Source organism: Balaenoptera borealis (genome assembly GCF_965194805.1).
Source record: "Balaenoptera borealis genome assembly, chromosome: 19".
NCBI lineage: Eukaryota > Metazoa > Chordata > Mammalia > Artiodactyla > Balaenopteridae > Balaenoptera > Balaenoptera borealis.
In genome coordinates, this window is record NC_138878.1 from 25587987 (window position 1) to 25609231 (window position 21245).

A 21245-nucleotide genomic window follows, 5' to 3' on the forward strand; every position below is an offset into this window, starting at 1 on the left:
CAGATTGAAGTAAGTCAGAAAGAGAAAAACAAATACAGTATGCTAACACATATATATGGAATCTAAGGGAAAAAAAAAAAAAAGAGGTCATGAAGAACCTAGTGGCAAGACAGGAATAAAGACACAGACCTACTAGAGAATGGACTTGAGGATATGGGGAGGCGGAAGGGTAAGCTGGGACAAAGTGAGAGAGTGGCATGGACATATATACACTACCAAACGTAAAATAGATAGCTAGTGGGAAGCAACTGCAGAGCACAGGGAGATCAGCTCGGTGCTTTGTGACCACCTAGAGGGGTGGGATAGGGAGGGTGGGAGGGAGGGAGATGCAAGAGGGAAGAGATATGGGAACATATGTATATGTATAACTGATTCACTTTGTTATAAAGCAGAAACTAACACACCATTGTAAAGCAATTATACTCCAATAAAGATGTTAAAAAAGAAGATGTGGTACATATATACAATGGAATATTACTCAGCCATAAAAAGGAACGAAATTGTGCCATTCACAGAGACGTGGATGGACCCAGAGACTGTCATACAGAGTGAAGTAAGTCAGAAAGAGAAAAACAAATACTGTATAATATCACTTATATGTAGAATCTAGAAAAATGATACAGATGAACTTATTTGCAAAGGAGAAATAGAGACACAGACATAGAGAACAAATGTATGGATACCAAGGGGGTAAGAGGGGGTGGGATGAATTGGGAGATTGGGATTGACATACATACACTACTATGTATAAAATAGATAACTAATGAGAACCTACTGTATAGCACAGGGAACTCCACTCAATGCTCTGTGGTGACTTAAATGGGAAGGAAATCCAAAAAAGAGTGCATATATGTATACGTATAGCTGATTCACTTTGCTGTACAGCAGAAACTAACACAACATTGTAAAGCAACTATCCTCCAATAAAAATTAATTTTAAAAAATAAACTGTTATTTTGAAGACCAAGTGAGATTATATATGTAAAAATAACTAACCATTGCCTAGCATATTATAAACATTCAAAAATATTTTTCTTCTTTCCTCTTAAAAGAAAAAGAATAATCCAGTTTCAAACTTTATCAAAACCACAGAATGTCTAGTTTAATATATTTTGCAAGTAGAATCAAAGCTATATCAAAAAAAAGAAGTAAAGTGTATTGATAAGAATATGGAAACATAGTCATACCTCCTGGTTTATGTTCTCTTATTAACTGTAGGAGTTTCTTAACCTCTTTGATCCTCAGTTCCTTCATTTGTAAAATAGGGATAATTACATCTCCCTCTCAGAGTTACAATTAGGATTTAAATACACAGTATATGTGGACATGATTTGTGAGCTCTTACATACTATTCAGAGACTATTTATCATTATCATCATCAACTTAATATCTGCTCTAAGAACCACCGTATGCACACACACACACACACACACACACACATTTTTACTTAACCACTATAAATATACCAGGCAGAAGAAAAATACAAGCATAACTATATGGCTATTGATTTTTCTCCTGACAGAACTCCCAGCAACAAGCGATGCTGCCAAAAGTGTACTGGTCCCCTGTTTAAGACTGATAAGCCAGTGTAACTAGAACTCCAGCAGAAACCAGGAATTAAACCAACAGAGCCATGTTAATTTCAAGCTTCATTAGAACTTGGGCAAGCTGCTTATGGAGACCACCTGTAAAAAGGATACACCTAGCCAAGCACTCATTCACCATGAACCACATTCTGTGTGTTTACCACAGCAAGGCACAGCCCCATTATCCTACGGACATCTTGCTTAGAGTAATTCAGATTTTCTATTGCATTGGTCTTGAATCTTATCACAAATTAAGATAATCAACTGAAGATACCATATATGCCAGACTGTATCAGCCAAAACTTTAAAATAATAAACTAATGATTGATGATAGATAGATAGATATTGATCTATCAATCAATAGACCAATCATACCTGATAGAACTTATTTTTTTAAAGAATTGGTTTTTTATTATTTTTTATTTTATTTATTTATTTTTGGCTGTGTTGGGTCTTCATTGCTGCGTGCGGGCAAAAGCATGAGGAAAATTTAGATATTTTTCATTAGTCTTTCTTAAAGGCATCATAAATTATGTATTTTTTAATAAAATTATTAAAATCACTTTTTTGCAAGTCCTTCTTAAACTCTTAGGTTAAAGGTACTCTGCATATAGATCATCATTTTAGAAGGCTGTGTTAATCTAAGATTAAACATTCAAGGATGCTCTCAGGAAAGACACCTATGTGAGAGCTGTAAAGGCTGGGAAAACCATCAGACCAGGAAGCAATCTGATCTCAAATAAAAGAGTGAGGCAGGGGAGGTTGGGTCAAGGCATCCTGGACTGTGACGCAGTCATAGGAAGTTTTCACAAGACCAATAGGGAGTCTTCAAGCCAAAGTCACCATTAGAAGAGTCCCATGTCTCCTTGGAATGAGCCCACCTTACTATCCCTGCCACACTCATTCATTGGCTGGGAGCAGCTGGTGGGAAACATCCTCTGAACACACAAGCTGCTATGGATTTCAAAGGGCAATTACACTTAGAAATTTGCAAGACAATCTCATGGCTGTCACAAGGGATGAAATACATGTTTCCAATTGAAAAATATTTATATGTGGCCTATATATCCTTTTTTTTTATTGATATGATGATTAACGTGGAAAACAATTCCATAGTAGTTAATAAATACAGTGGGGGGAAGGGGATATCTTCATTTGCTCCATATTTTCCGCTACTGTATTTGATGAGATCTGTTCTTTGAAATAATGGTTTGGTGGTTGAGTGAAACTCTCCCCATCTCTCCCCCAGCTTCATAAGGACAAAGGGCTGCTAAAGTATTTTGTCAACATCTGGGACACAAATTGGTCTGTGTTTATCAATGGGCAGAATAACTATTGCATTAAGTATTAACTCACATGGGGGGACTTCCCTGGTGGTCCAGTGGTTAAGAATCTGCCTTCCAATGCAAAGGACGCGGGTTTGATCCCTGGTCAGGGAACTAAGATCCCACATGCCACGGAGCAACTAAGCCCGTGCTCCACAACTGAGCCCGTGAGCTCTAGAGCCCAGGCAGCACAACTAGAGAGAAGCCCATGAGCCGTGACTAGAGAACCCCGCATGCAGCGACTAAGACCCAGTGCAGCCAAAATAAATAAAATTTTTTTAAGTATTAACCTGTATGGGTGAGGCCCACTCTCATTTTTCATTTCCTTGCTCAGTGTGGCTGGGTTGGTAAATTGACTAAGAGCCTAAAACCTGAGGGTTCCCTCATCATTAATTTATTATTGTAGCAATCCATAGAGTAATGAGGTCCTGTAGTCTAGATTTGGGATTCAGGGAAACTGGCAGTCTCATTTAAACCTTAAGCCTAAAGACATATGCTCCAAACCTGCTTTCCCAAATGCTGCTCTGAGGAGTACTGAACCCTGGTCCAACTAACAGTGCACTTCGTTTCCATTTTATATTACTCATCGTGTTCACTTCTTCTGCAGGAATCTCAAAAAAAAAAAAAAAAAATGAGAGAGAGAGATTCTTGGGTCTTATAATGTAATTCCAGTTTAGTACAACCAAAATACAACTTAATATTACCCAAAGTTTCATTTCTAAATAATATACTGAGTGACATCAGCAAGATAGCAGACTAAGAGATCCCAGCCCTCATCCCCACACAAAAACAGTGATAAAGTCAACTATCCATGGATGAGGATAGCTCTGGGAGAACTCTGGAGTGCCACTAGGGGGCTGCAGTGACCCAGAGGAGCACAAGGGCTGGGAATGGCAGTATATAAGGGAGCAAGAAACATGCTGCCTGCGCTGCCCATCACCTTTGCTGGCATGTCACCATGAGGAATCCTGTCGGCCCCCAGTTCCTCCCATGGGGAAGAAGAACAGCAGGGTATCTCAGTAGCCTTTGCCACTGTTGATCGCAGCAGCCCCAGCTACTACCACAGAGCACTCCCAGTCTTCACACAGACCCTAGCTGCTGGACCTGCCTGGAGCCAGAGGCACTGTGCCCCCTGGAACTGGAGCTGCCAAGAGCCACCCTCCCTCACTTGGAGTCAGAAGTGCTACTCACCCCATTCCAGTCTCAATGAGGCCACAGCCCCCATGCCTGGGAACTGACACCCACCATGAAGCATGTGCCCATGCACTGGTCCTGGCACCCACTAGTGCCACCACACATGCACTCATATGCCTGCTGGATCAGGCACCTATCCCAGCTGCAAAGGGGCACCCATGGGACCAAGTGCCTGCTGCAGCTGTGTATGCATCCACACACCCACCAGACCCAACCCGCATGCTCCCTTGAAACTGCACCATTGCATACCCCCAGAACTGGCATCCTCGTGCGTCCCCCAACATGGATCCAGACATGGAATCATCACTCACCTCACCCAGCTGACATCCTTGCACCCACCAATGAGAGGAGGTCTTTCCCTGCCTGGGCTAGTTCTTAATGTTTAGAAGAGATGACTACTTCTTCAAATGTGAAGACAACAGCGCAAGACTACAAGGAACGTGAAAATCCAAGGAAACATGACACCACCAAAGAAACACAATAACTCGTCATAACCAACCCCAAAGAAATAGAGATCTGCACATTGCCAAAGAATTCAATATAATTTTTTCAAAGATCAGTGAGCTACAAGAAAACACAGGTAAACAACTCAATGACATCAGGAAAATAATACTTGAACAAAACAAGGTCAACAAAGAGATAGGTATCATAAAAAAGTATTAAACAGAAATTGAGGAGCTAAGGAACACATGTCTGAAATGAAAAAACAAGCAGAGAGCTTCAAAGCAGACTTAACCAAAACAAAAAGAGAACTCAAAGGTAGGTCATTGGAAATTACGGATTTTAAAATCCATTCAGACACTCTAAGCCTTTGGATTGGGGACTTTATTAATTCATTCACATTCAAAGAAATTGTAGATAGATGATGACTTACTATTGCCATTTCATTAATAGATTTCTGTCTGTTTTGCTGTTGTTTTGTTCCCCTCTTCCTCTCTTGCTGTCTTCCTTTGTTATTTGCTGATTTTTTGTAATGATTTCTTTGATTCTTTTCTTTTTATCTTTTGAGTATCTCTGGTAGGTTTTTTCTTTGTGGTTATTGCAAGGCTTACACAAAATATCTTATAGGTATAATCATCTATTTTAAGTTGATAACAACTTGACTGTAATTGCATTCAAAAACTCTGCACTTTAACCACTTCCCCTTTACGCTTTGGGTTTTTTTAGTCAGAGTTTACTTTTTTTATGTTCTATATCCATTAATAAACTTTTGTGATTATAATTATTCTTAATATTTTTGCCTTTTAACTTTTATATTAAAGTTAAAAGTAGGGGCTCCCCTGGTGGCGCAGTGGTTGAGAATCTGCCTGCCAATGCAGGGGACACGGGTTCGAGCCCTGGTCTGGGAAGATCCCACATGCCACAGAGCAACTGGGCCCGTGAGCCACAATTACTGAGCCTGCGCGTCTGGGGCCTGTGCTCCGCAACAAGAGAGGCCGCGATAGTGAGAGGCCCGCGCACCGCAATGAAGAGTGGCCCCCGCTCGCCGCAACTAGAGAGAGTCCTCGCACAGAAACGAAGACCCAACACAGCTAAAAATAAATTAATTAATTAATTAAAAAAAAAGTTAAAAGTAATTTACACACTACCGTTACAGTATTACATTATCTGTATTTAACTATATATTTAACTTTACCCATGTATATGTAAACATGTATATGTACATATATATACAATGTAATATTATTCAGCTTTTAAAAAGAAGAAAATTCTGCCATTTTCAACAACATGGATGAACCTGGAAGATATTATGCTAAGTGAAATAAGCCAAAGATAGAAAGAAAACTACTGCATGATTTCACTTATATGTGAAATCTAAAAAAATCAAATTCATACAAAGCAGAGAGTAGAATGGTGGTTGCTAGAGGCTAAGGGATCAGGGTAATGGGGAAAGGTTGGTCAAAGAGTATAAAATACCAGTTATATAGAATGAGTAAGTCTAGAGATGAATGTAGAGTATGGTGACTATAGTTAATAATACTGCATAATATACTTGAAATTTGCTGAGGGTAGATTTTAAGTACTCTCATCTCAAAATAAATAAATAACTATGTGAGGTGATAGATATGTTTCACAATGTATATGTATATCAAAACACCACACTTTACACTTTAAATATATATAATTTTTATTAAAAATTAACTAATTAATAAGAGTGAAGAGCTATTTCTAGAGTAAATAATTATAGGGAGATTAAAGCCTTAAATGGACATAATAGAAAAAATAGATTAAAAATTAATAAACTAAGCATTTGAATAAAGATGTGAATTTTAAAAAAAACAGCAGAATAGACATAGGAGAAACGAATAGAGGGAAATAAGAGCAGAAATTAACAAAATAAAAAAATAAAGAAGTTATAGAGAATAAAAACCCCACTATGACTTAATTGGCTTCCCTAAAAGACAATGTATTCAATATTCAAGAAAAGAATCTGCACACAAAATTTTTAATAAATGTATAGCTTCCTTAAGAAAAATAATAACATACAAACACAAAATGGAAATTATTAATACAACATAAGCATCCCATATTTAATATTAAATATCTATTTATCTGAGACCCAGGTCAGAAGTTCTAGTGTAATGTGGGAATTCCTAGCATTTTGATGCATGAGTTATTTGAGAATTAACTGTATACTCATTTTTGACATCTTCTTTTTTAGGAATTATGGCTTTAAATATCTATATCTAATCAGTTGAACTTTCAAAACCAATCAGAGTAAAAGGCTGATGTTTAAATATGTTTATCCTGAGGCAGGTGTTCTCACTGACATACTATACCCTGATTCACAATTACAAGGTCAATATAAAATTGCAGGTCTCGAGATATGGGAGAATTTTAGAGTGGTAACGCACATGATAAACTGAAATACAATATTCACGTATTAAAGCTTAGCATTACCAAAACAGGCCTTTCTTTACAAGATACCCCCAATTCTAGTTTTGTACTGGGGATTCATGAATTTTTGTAAGTGACTATATACATAAACACATTATATATACATATTATATAATTTATTCATGGAAATTTCCTAGAAAGTAGTCATTTCAATGGCTAAATTATCTTTCATGATGAGGCTCTAAATGCCTACCAATATCTGTGGTCTTTGATGGGTCAACTAAACTAGACCCATACATCTAGGTGAAGCCATATGCCTGAGTTTTGGTGAATGGAATACATGTTAAAGTGATATATGCCACTTCCAGGCATAGACCCCTAAAGTAAGTATGTCCTAGTAAAGATTTAACAACCAGCTACTGAGGAGGGTGAGGGGGGAGTCTTGGCTTGCAGCATTTGCCAATTTCCATGGTATAAATACTCCCACAGGTCTAATTTCAAGGTACCAGCATAACGACTAAACATGAAGTTGGGGGAAAAAATGTATTATGTTGTGTTCCTACCATACAGATACAGTAGATGTAAATAACCTCAAGAGAATTTTATAAATGTAGTAGTATAATTAGGCAATGGTGTTTTATTTTTAATATAATTTAGTTAACTGACGTTTATATAATTTAATTGTTCATAAGGGTCATGTTTTAAAGACAACTCACTAAATTCCTACAACTTTAGCAATTGCTTCTCACAACCCAGTATGAGCCAACTCCAGCACACCACTGCTAAAGTCTGCCATGTGATATCCAGACTCTCATTTCCTTGTTCCCTAGGCAAATGCCTAGGATCCAGTTAAAGTCTGGGTGCCCACAGAACCACTAGAGAGAGCTTGAGTCCCCGACTGAATGGAGCAGAGATTCCTGTCTCTCCTGATCCTGCTGACGCACACTGGATTGAGAGTAAGAAATAAACCCTTAGAGTGTTAAACTCCTTGATTGTGGGGTTATGTGTTGCAGCAGCTGGTTATTGACTATCCTGACTAAGACACCATTAGAAAAACAAATGAAGTCTGTCATTCATTGATTCCCATGTTTGCTGAATCGCCAAACCCACCTGAAAATGTCTTATACAATATAGATTCCTAAGCCCTTAGAGATGATCGGGTGTAAGGTCCAAGACTTTGAGGGAAAGTCTTCCTCATGATTAGCCAGGTTTGGGAACCACTGATCCGGTTCATCCCATTTCTCCCCAGCTGCTTTAGTAAACTAAAGCATGCCTACAGTTTTGCAGAAGGAAAGCATTATCTAAGATATATAGGGTCATAATTGGAATTATTTCAAATTTGAAATAGGCTTATTTCAAATTTGAAATAGGCTTATTTCAAATTTGAAATTTGGTTGAAGTTTTCTCTTTCATCGTTTTTTTTTTTGGGGGGGGGGGCACACTGCACAGTTTGCGGGATCATAGTTCCCCGACCAGGGGTTGAACCTGGGCTACTGGCAGTGAAAGTGCCAAATCCTAACCACTGGACTGCCAAGGAATTATCATCTTTTATCTTAAAAATGTATTAAAATTCTATATTTTGTTTCATAATAAATCTGTTTGGCTATTATAAAAATGTTTCAGATTATTTACCACTTAGGTTTCTTGACTCCCTTCCCTTTCTCACTCTCCAAAAACAGTGAAGTTAAATTGATGCTTTAGTAGACATGCCTGGTAGTGTCATATACGCCAGTGCTACATTTGAGAACCTTACCAGTATTCCTGCAGACTAATCTCTTTGGAGGTGCCCCCAATAATCAGTTAACCAGATTCTGCTTGAATACCTTCAGAGATGGGAGGTTCATTACTACTCAGGACAAGCAGCCCTTTCCATTATTGAATATCTCTGAATATTTGAGAGCCCTTCTTCACAATGAGCTAGAACCTAAACCTGTTATTTCAAGGCTTTAGGTTTGTTCCTTTTGCCCCTCCCCACCTAAAAAATCTACATGTATATAAAATTCCCACCCATATGATAGCTTTTTAATCCTGTAGGACAGCTATCATGTTATACTACCCCTGATTTTTCTGTTCCACAAGCCTGATAGAGTTAAGATTATAGAGAAACAAAAACAGGGAGCCAAGGGAAAATTTTAAAAGGTGTACAGGAAACATTGAGATTTAGTTTTGTAGTAAAAGCAAGAGTTTGACAGGCGAGGTGGGAAGTGGGTGCCAGAGGAGGAAACTGAGCAAAATCTAGGAAAGGGTCTGGTCTGTTCAAGATAACCAGAAATTGAGTAGACATGTAGTCGAGGATGATGAGAAAAGAAGTTGGAAAGATAAGAAGGTCAATTTCTTTGCTGCAAGAGCAGCATCACGATCATCTGGGAAATGTTAGAAATAAAAAGTAAGAGTAAAATTAGAAGTGACAGAAGGTAGAAGGTGAAAGGTGGAATGCAGACGCAAAGACAAAGGGAATGGAATGGGTGCTGTTACTCTTATCACACACAAAGGAGAGCCGAATACTGACTGGAGATGATGGAATATGAAACAGGGAAATATTGATGACAGTAAAACTAAAAATAATATCAAACTATCAAACACTGGAAGGAAAAAAGGGTGGGGTAAAGAGGTGGTACTGATGAACAAAATTTTCATATTTCATAAAAGGGAGTAAAAAGATAATGCCTTAAGTTGATAAATAAAGGAAAGGAGTTATAAGTGTATAACTTAAAGTTATGGAGTAACCACCAGGAGATCTATAATCAAAAAGGCATCTTCCAGGCTGTGGGACTGAAGGTAAAGGAGATTAAAAAAATCCCAGGCCCCACCCCAGATTTACTGAATCATAATATGCATTTTAACAAGATTTCATGCAATTAGCATGCACATTATAATGTGAGAAGCACAGACATAACAATCTGAGAGACTTGGCAAATGCTTTAGCACTCAGGAGAGGAAAGAGAGAAAGAAAAATTGTTATTACAAATGCAAACAAAATCCACAAGTAATGATCATGGGAAAAAATCATAATACTATGAAAAATCATAATATTGTTTTCATCTTTTGTTACATATGAAATATATGCTATAATATTTTCAGTACTTACAGTCTCTAAAGGTTTTAGCCTAGCTCTTTTGTCTAAGACTTTGAACTTTATCTTGCAGGGAATGGGGGATCATTGAGCAAGAGAATGGCATGGTTAAATCTGAATAACCCTAACCCTCCCTCAGGTACATGTATAGAATGTCTGAGTGGAAAGAATGGTGCTTCCACATGATAATTTCATGTAGTTTTGTCTGATCTCCAGTTGCCTGGAAATACAGGATGGTATATAAATGCTCCTTCACGCTTCTGTTACCAAAAACATATTCCTTCTTTAAACAATCTAAGCCATATCCTCTTGTATTATGAATGCAGTCTCCTTTCCTATGGTCCTAAAGACTTTTTGTCCCTCTGACTATATCCAGGGTTACAATGTTGATCCTCATTTCAAATTCAAATAGGCCATTTTTCAAGTGCAAAGAAGTCACTGAATCTGTTGGTCTTTGGACCAGCATGATCCACTCTAATTATGAGAAAGCCATTGACTAGTTAGATGAGGGCTCTGGGTCTGAAGAGCATGGTTTTTTTCTCTATGGTGTCCCAGACCCCAGACTATTAGAAATACTGCAGACCTACTTATTTCAGAATAACTGCAGATTCATGTCCACTTCTACCGATTAAGGGAAAGAGATAAGAGAGGGAAAGAGGTCAGAAGAGACACGGTGATGGATCTGTTTCTACTCACGCTTGCCCCGTGTGTCTGTGGGGACCACCCTTTCCCATCTTCATGCCCTGTGGTCTACGAGGCGCTCCCCCTACCTGTCATTCCAGTGGAGGACAGATGAGGTTGGTCCTGCCAAACAAAGCACAGCATCAACCCCACCAGTGACAGGTTCAGGGTGGGCACGCACCAGACCTAACCAATGTGAACCGCGTCTAGGACTTTTGTCAAATTCATCAAGGGAAAAAAGTCTTCCTACTTTACACTGGAATTTCTAAACTCCAATCATGTATCCATAGAGCTGAGATGCTACTGACCATCTTTGCTCTACTGTGCCCAGAGCCCCCCTGAAAATGAATTACCACAGAAGAAAGCAGAACTTAATGATGGAAAAAAAAAAACCAAAAACAGATTGCTGATGACGTTATGCAGTTCTGCTTACTTCTGTCATGAATGAAAGCCATCCTAGACTTGAACGTCACTGTTTATGAGCCAACAAGTTCTCTTTTAGCTTAAGCAAGATAGAATTTGATGTATGACAACTGCCTTTTAAAAAAATATCTTTACTAATGTAAGGAAATAAAAAGGGAAAAAGGCTATCTGGACAAAAGACATGGATTGAGTCTGAAGCTGCCCCTTCCTGGTGTCACAGAGGCAACAACACACACACACTGCTGGGCAGAGCACAAAACCAAAATAGGCAACATGTGGGCTGATTAAAGGTTGGCATCTAGAGCCAGACCGCCTGGGTTTGTAGCCCGGCTCATTAGTAAGTTGAGTGATGCTGGGCAAGTCATTTGACCTTGCTTGTCACTGTTTCCTCATCTATAACTTGAAGTGAAATGATAGAACCTACTTAAATAGGGTCGATAAATGAATTATGTGAGGTAATAACATGAAGCACTTAAAAGAGTGACTGGCACTGAAAAAACATATTTTTGATGGCTATTATTTTTTTTAATCCTTCCTTCCTTCTTTCCTTCCTTCCTTCCTCCCTCCCTCTCTTCCTCCCTCCCTTCCTTCTTTTCTTCCTCCTTTTCTGAGTCCATTATTTCCTCTTCTAAGTCAGAGACTGCACAGTGTTTAGGAAGCAAGATGGACGCACCTCAGTCTGGTGGGGAAGACCTTGTGTCCATTATGAGTTTGGGTTTATGTGCCACACATGCAAAGATTAGGGTAAAGGAACGAAGAACTCACAGAGAAGGGATTCCTCCCCCATCACTGGGATGGTCAGGGAAGGTTTATGGAAAGGGATCTCTAGGGGTACACACTGCAGTCACTGAAGGGCACAGTGGTCATGCTGTGGGGAAAGGCCTCCTTAGGGAGATTTATAGGAATATCGCACATCGATTCCCTCCTAAGGCATGAAGCATTCAGTGTGGGCCAAGTACAAATGTGTAAGTAGTGTGAGCAGAAGAGATGATCAAATTAACAGGGCATATTATTCCTGATAAAATACTTACACTGGGTTGGACTTTATAAAAAGATCTCTGATTGCTGCCAACTCTCTAATTCTCCTTGAGAATTATGAAAGTTGGGGTTTATGAGTCAATACAAAGGCTAAAGTGGGATCCTGGTGGTTCTATTCTTAGGGTGTGAAAGTATCAATTCAAAAGGCAGAGTTAGGGCTGTGATTTGTATGGAACAATAAGATCTCGGGGGTGTTTCAATCCGAGAAGGTGAGTCACCTAACTTGCCTCCAAGGAGTTCTGGGGTATCTCTCCAAAGCCTTGCCTCTGGCAATAGACACCCTGACAGTGAGGGTGTTGCCGATTTCTATACAGCTGAACCACGGAGGCCAAATGCTTTTATTTATGAGAACTATTCTGAGCTATAACTCTATAGTTTTTGAGCAATGCAGCTGAAAGATACAAAACTAACAGATAAAAAGATGGGTGCAGACACACATATATATTCACACACATAGCCCCACATGTCTATCACAACTAAATACACATGGCAGACTTACCCACCCAATGCACACAATGCATACCTCAGGAATACTGACACTCACAATATTACATTCATACACACACACCCTCCACACATTCATACCAAACACACGTGCCACTTGCATACCCCTCTCCTATACTCACACATCCAAAACATGGCCACCACATGTGCCAGACCAGATAAGTCAGACCAATTGTACATATCAGCCCCACACCCCATTCATCAAAAATATGCATCATACAAACACACACACACACACACACACACACACACACACACACAGAGAGAAATACACTCCAAATTTAATAGACTGCATTTTTTTTCTTCAAGAGATGCAGAGCTTCATTTTTAATGATGAAAAACAACAGAGAGAGATAGAAAGAGGAAATAGTTTTAATTCAAAAAACATCAAGAAGGCCCAGGCTTTCAAGATTCAACAGTTTTTGCACAACCTGGCTAAAGGTGCCCCAGGAGATGTTCAACACATTTAATTCACTCTACACTCAGGGATGAAAATAGAAAGAGTCTGATGAAGCAGCCTCCAATGAGCTCTTCAAAGGCAGGGCCTCCGCATGTGGAGCTGGTGTGATCGTAACAGTGAGAAAGCTATCTTGTGTCTTGCCTTGGCTCTATCTTTATGACTTTTCTAGGAATCTATAGCCTTGGAGCAGGGCCTACAGGGCTCAGACCCCTAAGATGAAGTAAGGGCTAGTAAGAGGTGAAAGCATTCAATTCTTCCCCAATAGTGACAGAAGCAATACTCCAGGATAAAGGTCACAACAGTTTAAAGTGAATCTCCTGCCGTGGCTGTCAGGGCAGTTTGTTGTAAGAAAGGAAGAGTAGGAGGGAGTCCAATGAATGAGTAACGACCATACAGTAACCCTGGACTGAGTGTCCTAGCTACATTATCTCATTTACTCTTCACAGCCTTGAAAGTTCCCTCATACGGACCCATTCTACATATTCTATATAATAGATTGAGCAGCTTGTCCAACTGCACACAGTTTGGGGCTGGTTTTGAACTCAGGTCTCTCCGCCCCTTGAGACTGAGCTCCACCTCCATTTATCTAACTGGTCTGTTAGTACCATAATTGGCAACATGTTCATACACAGAGAGAATCAGGGTGAGGTCAGTGGACATTGCCATGAACATCAGGAAAAGAAAAACCTTAATACCTCTTCATTCATGTTAGACCAAAAGCATAATTAGTACCTATTAATTTTTAAGTTGTTGTGAATAGGTCACTGCATTTGGCATTTGAATGTGTTATTTTTGCCAAGGGAATCAGCTGGTGTGGAAACAGCTACTTCTATGAACAAGTGCACAAATATCACTCTCAAAGAAAAAGTATAAAGCCTCGACCTTCCGCACCACACTACACCCATCCCTCTCATTTGTCCCCCTTGAGACAAATGTGTCTCATTTGCCTTTAACCCCTAGTGCCAGGCACTCAGTAGGTACATGGTACATGTCTGATGAGTAAATGACAGAAGGAATGAGTAAAATGTACAGTTTTACATAAAACAATGGAAACTTATGCAGCCCCAAAACCTGGCAGCAAGATCGTTTGCATGGAATGGCACATCCTGAGTTTGGGAATGAACTCACAATGTGAAGACAGAAATGGCAAGGCTGATATTCCTAACTCATCACGCCAAGGCTTGGGTCCTTTGAAAGCAGAGCATCCTCTCTGATGAGCATGACCATAGATTTCTCTCCAGGAGTCCTGTTTCTGATGTCTGAGGACGATCTGCTGTCCTTTTTGATTCTGTAATCCTACCAGTGTTTATAAGTACAGGTACCAAAATAGTTAAGAGCACAAAACTAGATCCTGCCTGAGGGTTGATTTTCTAAGGGGAAAAGTTTTTAAACTTTGGAAAATTACAGAAAATTCTCTGATATGCCGATCCTCTAACCTGCTGTTGTTGAAAGAAAGAATAAATGAATGAATGAATCTAAAGTAGAAGGAAAAGTAGGAAAGAAGTAAGATGAGAAGGAGAGGGAAAGGAAGGAAAGAAGAAACAATGAAATGCAGGGATACACATTAGTTGTTATTAAAAGCCAAACACTCTACTTAACCCATTTCATGCATTATCACATTTGATCTGAAAAACTGCTACTATTATTATCCCCATTTTTTAATATGGGAAAACTCAGACTCAGACGAATTAAATTGCTCATCCAAGGCTCACAAAGCTTAATAGGCTATGGAACTAGTTAGAGTAGCACTGAAATTCTTGACCTAATACCCATTGTCTCTTTAAGACAATAGAAAGAAACCTAAAGTTTTATTTGTTTGGATTTGATTTTGTTTAAAGCAAGGGAAGAACTGGGTTTTAGGGATATCAACCTGTAAGCTTTCAGAGGATAGACTGAGAAACAACAACATACATCCCTGAGAGACCAGACTGGCTGCTACAGGAATCCAGGCAAGGAGCACGGAGTCTTGATAGCAAAAATAATAAAAATTTTCCCAGTTGAAGAAATACCAAATGCATAGTTAAAATTAGTGTAGAGTAGGACTTCCCTGGTAGTGCAGTGGTTGAGAATCCGCCTACCAATGCAGGGGACACGGGTTCAATCCCTGTCCCGGGAAGATCCCACATGCCGCGGAGCAACTAAGCCCGAGTGTCACAACTACTGAGCCTATGCTCTAGAGCCCGCGAGCCACAACTATTGAGCCCACGCGCCACAACTACTGAAGCCCGAGTGCCTAGAGCCTGTGCTCCGCAACAAGAAGCCACCGCAATGAGTAGCCCACGCACCGCAATGAAGAGTAGACCCCGCTCGCTGCAACTAGAGAAAGCCCGTGCACAGCAATGAAGACCCAACAAAGCCAAAAAAAAAAAAAAAAAAAAAAAATCAGTGTGGAGTAGTTAGAAATGAGGGTGGAGAAAAACGGTTTACATGTAGTGAAAATTCCTAGGATGAGGAGGAATTTCTGGGTGTCTCTATACGTTCATTAATTCGCTGAGTCCCCAGAGTGTGGATAGGTATAAAGGGGGGGAAATAACCAGCAAAACCAGACCCCATTTTTGTGCATCACGGAGCCTAGGTGGGAGACTAACAAAATAATTTCAACTGATAGAAGTTTTGACACGACATGATTGTGGTACATGCAAGGTGCTCCAAATGGAAGGAAGAGGGACCCCAGCTCCGAGGACAGAGAGGAGAGGACCCAAGAATGCTTTGCACAGGAAGAGACGCCTTACTGCGTTTTGAAAACCCAACAGAAGTCACTGAGGTGAGGCAATAAAACTGGGGAGAAAGACAGGAGCTAAAAAATTTTAGATGTCAATAGACATGCAAAGAAGTAGAAGCTAATTTCCCCGTTCTGACACTACTTCCCACCCCTACTGCTTGTCTGCAGTCAGGACCGGGCATCAGCACAGTCCTCCCATAAGCCTGTACCTGGTGATGAGCAATTGCTCTCTGCTTACAGAGAACTTATTGAAGCCATTTGGGGCTGTGGCCTGTTATGGCAACTGCCTCCCTGTGGCCTCCAGGTAGGTTGATTTCCTTTTGACCTGAAAGAATATAATATAATAGGAGAATGACTTAAACAAAAGTTAGAGCCAGGAATGTCCCACTTTGCCACTTGAGCAAATATTCCATGTGTCATTTTTATTAATGCTATCAGGAAAAAAAGGATTTCACTGGCCATGAGTGGGGAGCTTAAGTGTCTTTTTCTGGAGGTGCTGCTAGTGCTGTGGGAAATTACATTTGCACCCTGGGCTTCCTGCATTGATGGAATGTATTCATTTCCTCCTGGAACAAAAGTAAATAGCTCTGGAGGGAAACCAAGAAGTTCAGGCTTCCAGGACCACCTTTGTTTATTCCCTAGATGTACAGAGAATCCATCCGGTTGGAAATTGGCCAGCTGTGAGAGGTACAGGTGATTTAAATACTGATAGTTGATGCAGTCTTGGCCCACGACGGTTATCACATAACGCACACAGTTGTCAGGAATGCCATGCGGTGTAACACAGGAGGATGCTGCAGCCCGGAACTGTGCAATCTGACAGCACTGGAGATAAGCGTCTACTGTCTCTCGAAGTTAACAAATATATTTCTCTGTGTGTGTGTGTGTGTGTGTGTGTGTGTGTGTGTGTGTGTGTGTCTATTCAGGTTTAAATGATTTAGTTGATAAAGATAGTTTCATTGAATTACTCTGGGCTCACATATCCTGCCTCCACTGCTTTCTCAAGATGAATCCAATCTTAAAAGATACAACTGTTTTATGCGCCATTTATGTGGAAAATCTGACCTGTAGGCCATTCGTGCCAGTTAATTAATTTTCCTTTGCTCACCAGGCAGCTGTCACAGAGGTGGAGCTGTCTCGTTTTATGCCTAAAACAGTGTAGGGAAGGGTTCTTCAAATTAGAATGCAAGAAGTCACTCAGAGCTAGTCCCTAAGGGGAAAAAACCGAGAGGTTGGAAAGTACTCTCAGCCTCCTGTCTCCCTTCCTTCCCTTCCCATTTGCTTATATGCCTACTTTCTCTCACAGTCCTTAGATTATAAATTTCATATAATAACGTCTCCTCTACCCACCTATCAAAAAGGGCTACTTTCCATTTACACATTCATGCATTCTGTCAGTCTGTCAGTCAGACAGGCATCCATTCATCTGTCCATTCTGTCATTTATTCATTCATCCATTCAGCCATTAAACTCTCATTTTTCTACTTCTCTATGCAAAGGACCATTCTGAGCTGCTTCTTCTTGCCCACATAGTACCTGTGTATACTTTATTCACAGTGCTTCCAGAAACAGACAGTTTAGACATAGTGCCGTGTCTGTCTTCCAAGCTCTTTCCCTTCCCTGCCTGAGCCCTTGCTCTTGCCTCTGCCTGGAACACTCCTTCCCTCATTCCTCTGATCTATCTCCTCCTTTCCTTTAGGTCTCAGCTTAAATGCCACCTCCTCAGAGGTCTAAAATACCCTCTCATTATACTCCCTCTCAATATCCTGATTTCTTTATTTCTTCACAGTACTTATCACTATATGCAATTATTTTTTATATGTCTTTGCTTTTTTTATCTTTATTCCCCTTGGCTGCTAGCTCCGCAAAAGCAGGCACCGAGGTGGCTTTCACTTTTGAATGCCTAGAACCTACAGTACATTGCACAAAATTGTTAGTAAATATTGTTAGTGATCAAATGGATGAACATTTTTATCTTTGCATCTCCAGCTAATAATTCAAGATTCTGCATGAAATAGGTGCTTGGTAAATGCTGGCTGCTCAGAAATGAATGGATTCTACCAAATACAGACTGTGAATTAAAAATATCTGGAGATGAGTCCATTTCTATTTTCCATTTTCTTTGACACTAATGTCTCTGTCTCCCCCGTCTCTCTCTGTCTCTCTCTCTAGCTCTATCTCTGTGTCCCTCTCTCTAACTTTGTTGCCTGAGATCCTTTGGAGCCATCTAAGGTTCTAAATGCTATCCTGAAGCCATCCTGGGCAAGATGGATAATGCTATCTCAGCAAAGCATAAACCATGAAAACACAACCAGCTGAGCTCTTAACACTTTTCATGATGGCTTCACATTTACATTAAAAATGTGGGTGAGAATGGACAGGATGTATAATTTTAAGCTGGAAGTCACTCACCCGCTTACTTTTTTTTTTTTTATTCTATTTATTTATTTTTGGCTGCATTGGGTCTTCGCTGCTCCGCACGGGCTTTCTCTAGTTGCGGTGAGCAGGGGCTACTCTTCGTTGCCGTGCACAGGTTTCTCATTGCAGTGGCTTCTCTTGTTGCAGAGCACGGGCTCTAGGTGCGTGGGCTTCAGAAGTTGTGGCACATGGGCTCAGTAGTTGTGGCTCGAGGGCTCTAGAGTGCAGGCTCAGTAGTTGTGGCGCACAGGCTTAGTTGCTCCGTGGCATGTGGGATCTTCCCAGACCAGGGCTCAAACCTGTGTCCCCTGCATTGGCAGGAAGATTCTGAACCACTGCGCCACCAGGGAAGCCCCCACCCGCTTGCTTTTGATATATTGCTTCAATTGGGCTGAGAAGGAAATTTTGACAGAAAGAGAATTTTGCAAAGTGTGAGTGGAGAATTTGCCCTGAAAGCTTAATTCTCCAATGTACACCATGGAACATTTAGCAGTCCCCCTTCTTCATTGCCCATTAAAATAACCTGTGGTTCTTGAGTAATGGACCTGAACTAGGCTCCAAAATTGCAGAAAGTGTTGCTCATCTTCTGAGGCAGAATATTAAACAGAACTGAACAAAGAGGATGACAGAAGCCTCAGGAGCCATCGGTAGTAATGGGCAATGCCTTTCTGCTCCATTCCAAAACTCCCCATGTTGTTTGAGCTCAGGAGAGAAGAACCAACAGAGCACCAAATTGTTAACACATTTCTCTCATAAAAAGAAATGATATCTATAGAGGTCTAACATACAATATATTTAATATAGACAATAACATTGTGCTATAAGTATGTAATGTGATAAATACTTTTCCAACAGTAAAATATTGTGTATTACAATATACAAATGAATCTAAGTAACACACTGTATACCTTAAATTTGCACAATGCTACATGTCAATTTTATCCAATGGAAAAAAGAGAAAAAAAATAAGATTACATCACAATAGGCAAAAACTGAAAGCCACCTAAATGCCCACCACCTGGCATATGGATAGACAAAACATGGTCTGCTTATACAGTGGAATAATACTCAGTAATTAAAAGGAACGAACTACTGACACATGCTTCAGCATGAATGAACCTCAAAAATGTTATGCAAAGTGAAAGAAGCCATACACTGGAGACCAAATATTGTGTAATTCCATTTATATGAAATCTCCAGAATCTCTGAAATCTCCAGGCAAATTTACAGAGACAGAAAGTAAATTAGTGGTTGTCAGGGGCTGGAAGTATGAATGGGGATTAATTATAAATGGGTATGAAGGGGCTTCCCTGGTGGTGCAGTGGTTAAGAATCCGCCTGCCAATGCAGGGGACGTGGGTTCAATCCCTGGTCCAGGAAGATCCCACATGCCGCGGAGCAACTAAGCCCGTGCGCCACAACTACTGAGCCTGCACTCTAGAGCCCGTGAGCCACAACTACTGAGCCCTCGTGCCACAACTACTGAAGCCCACGTGCGTAGAGTCCGTGCTCCGCAACAAGAGAAGCCACCACAATGAGAAGCCCACGCACTGCAACAGAGCCGCCCCCGCTCGCCGCAACTAGAGAAAGCCCAAGCGCAGCAACAAAGACCCAATGCAGCCAAAAATAAATAAATAAAATAAAATAAATTATTAAATAAATAAATAATACATGGGTATGAAGAATCTTGTTGGGGGAGTAAAAATGTTCTAAAACTGATTTAAGGTGAGAGCAATGGCAAGTTACTGAAAAATCACTGAATTGCACTCTTGAAGTGGGTGAATTTTATGATACATAAAATATGCCTCAATAAAGTTGTTTTTAAAATTTAAGGTTATATCTTATGCAATAGCACTGCATGCTTAGCTTAAATTAGTGCTCCTTTGATAATAAAACACAATTAATTATTACCTACATCTCTTTTTTTTTTACATATCTTTAAAGTTAAACTTGTCTCTGAAAAATAAAATTGAGCAAGTTTTTTTCAGAATATTAATTCTAAAAAAATTAATTGCCTAATGGAAGTGCTGAAAAACACTGTTTCTGAACCAAAGTATTTTCTGGGAGATTTTAAATAATGAAGTGTAGAGCTTTTTTTCCTTCAAAATGAAATATTTTGTCCTTTAATTTGGTTCATTTCACTTGATTTCAGAGATTCTAATTTCCTCTGGGCTAATGGGAGTGGTCAGGTTTTTGTACATCTTCTCAAAGGGAATTAAATTTGCAATTATTCCTAGCACACCACAGACTTTTGCAAACCCGTGTTTTGTGCAGTCTTCAGATCCCTGTTGCAATTAGCATATTTTCAAGGTGAAGTGCAGATGTCAAATTAATGTGGAAGGCATCAGGATTGCCGAAGGGCCCAGGTCAATTGGTATTGGTCTAATTGGAGGACATGAGTCTTTCCTATGAAAAGGGTCCAGGGACTGACAGCAGAAAGGCAAGGTCCTTCATGTGTGAGCAAGGGTGGGGGAAGAAGAAGAAACTGGAAACACAAAAGATGACTTGCTTTTGCAGAGAAAGCTGGGATTCAGAAAAGAGAGTGAAATCACAAGGAGAATTTTATTATTACTTCTATTTAGTTACTGTTATTTGGGGGGGGGGTTTGTTTTGCTTTGTTTTGGCCACGCTTCAGCATGTGGGATCTTAGTTCCCTGACCAGGGATCGAACCCGCACCCCCTGCAGTGGAAGCTCAGAGTCTTAACCACTGGACCACCAGGGAAGTCCCCAATTACTGTTACGTGCCAGGCATTTTATATACATTATTTACATTACACCATGTAAGTCTGACAAAAACTCCCTTGGTAAATTATTGTTCTTATTCTGCAGAAGAGAAAAGTGAAGCCCAGAAAGATGAAATCATTTGCAGTAAATGATTTTTGAGCACTTACTATATGTCAAGAACATTTTTAATGTTTTTCTTGTTATCAAATTTACCTCTCACAATAACCCATAAGGTAGATATTATTACCTGCATGTTGTG

At 40.0% G+C, this 21245-nt stretch overlaps 1 long non-coding RNA gene across 1 annotated transcript in view; it reads right to left on the reverse strand.

Annotated features, from left to right (window-relative positions):
- Nucleotides 1–1991: 1991 nt before the first annotated feature.
- LOC309617229 overlaps nucleotides 1992–21245 on the reverse strand; it is a 105745-nt gene continuing 86491 nt past the window's right edge. The window contains exon 2 of the long non-coding RNA XR_014237817.1: nucleotides 1992–5476. This is a non-coding gene — a long non-coding RNA (uncharacterized lncRNA). The remainder of the gene's footprint in view (nucleotides 5477–21245) is intronic.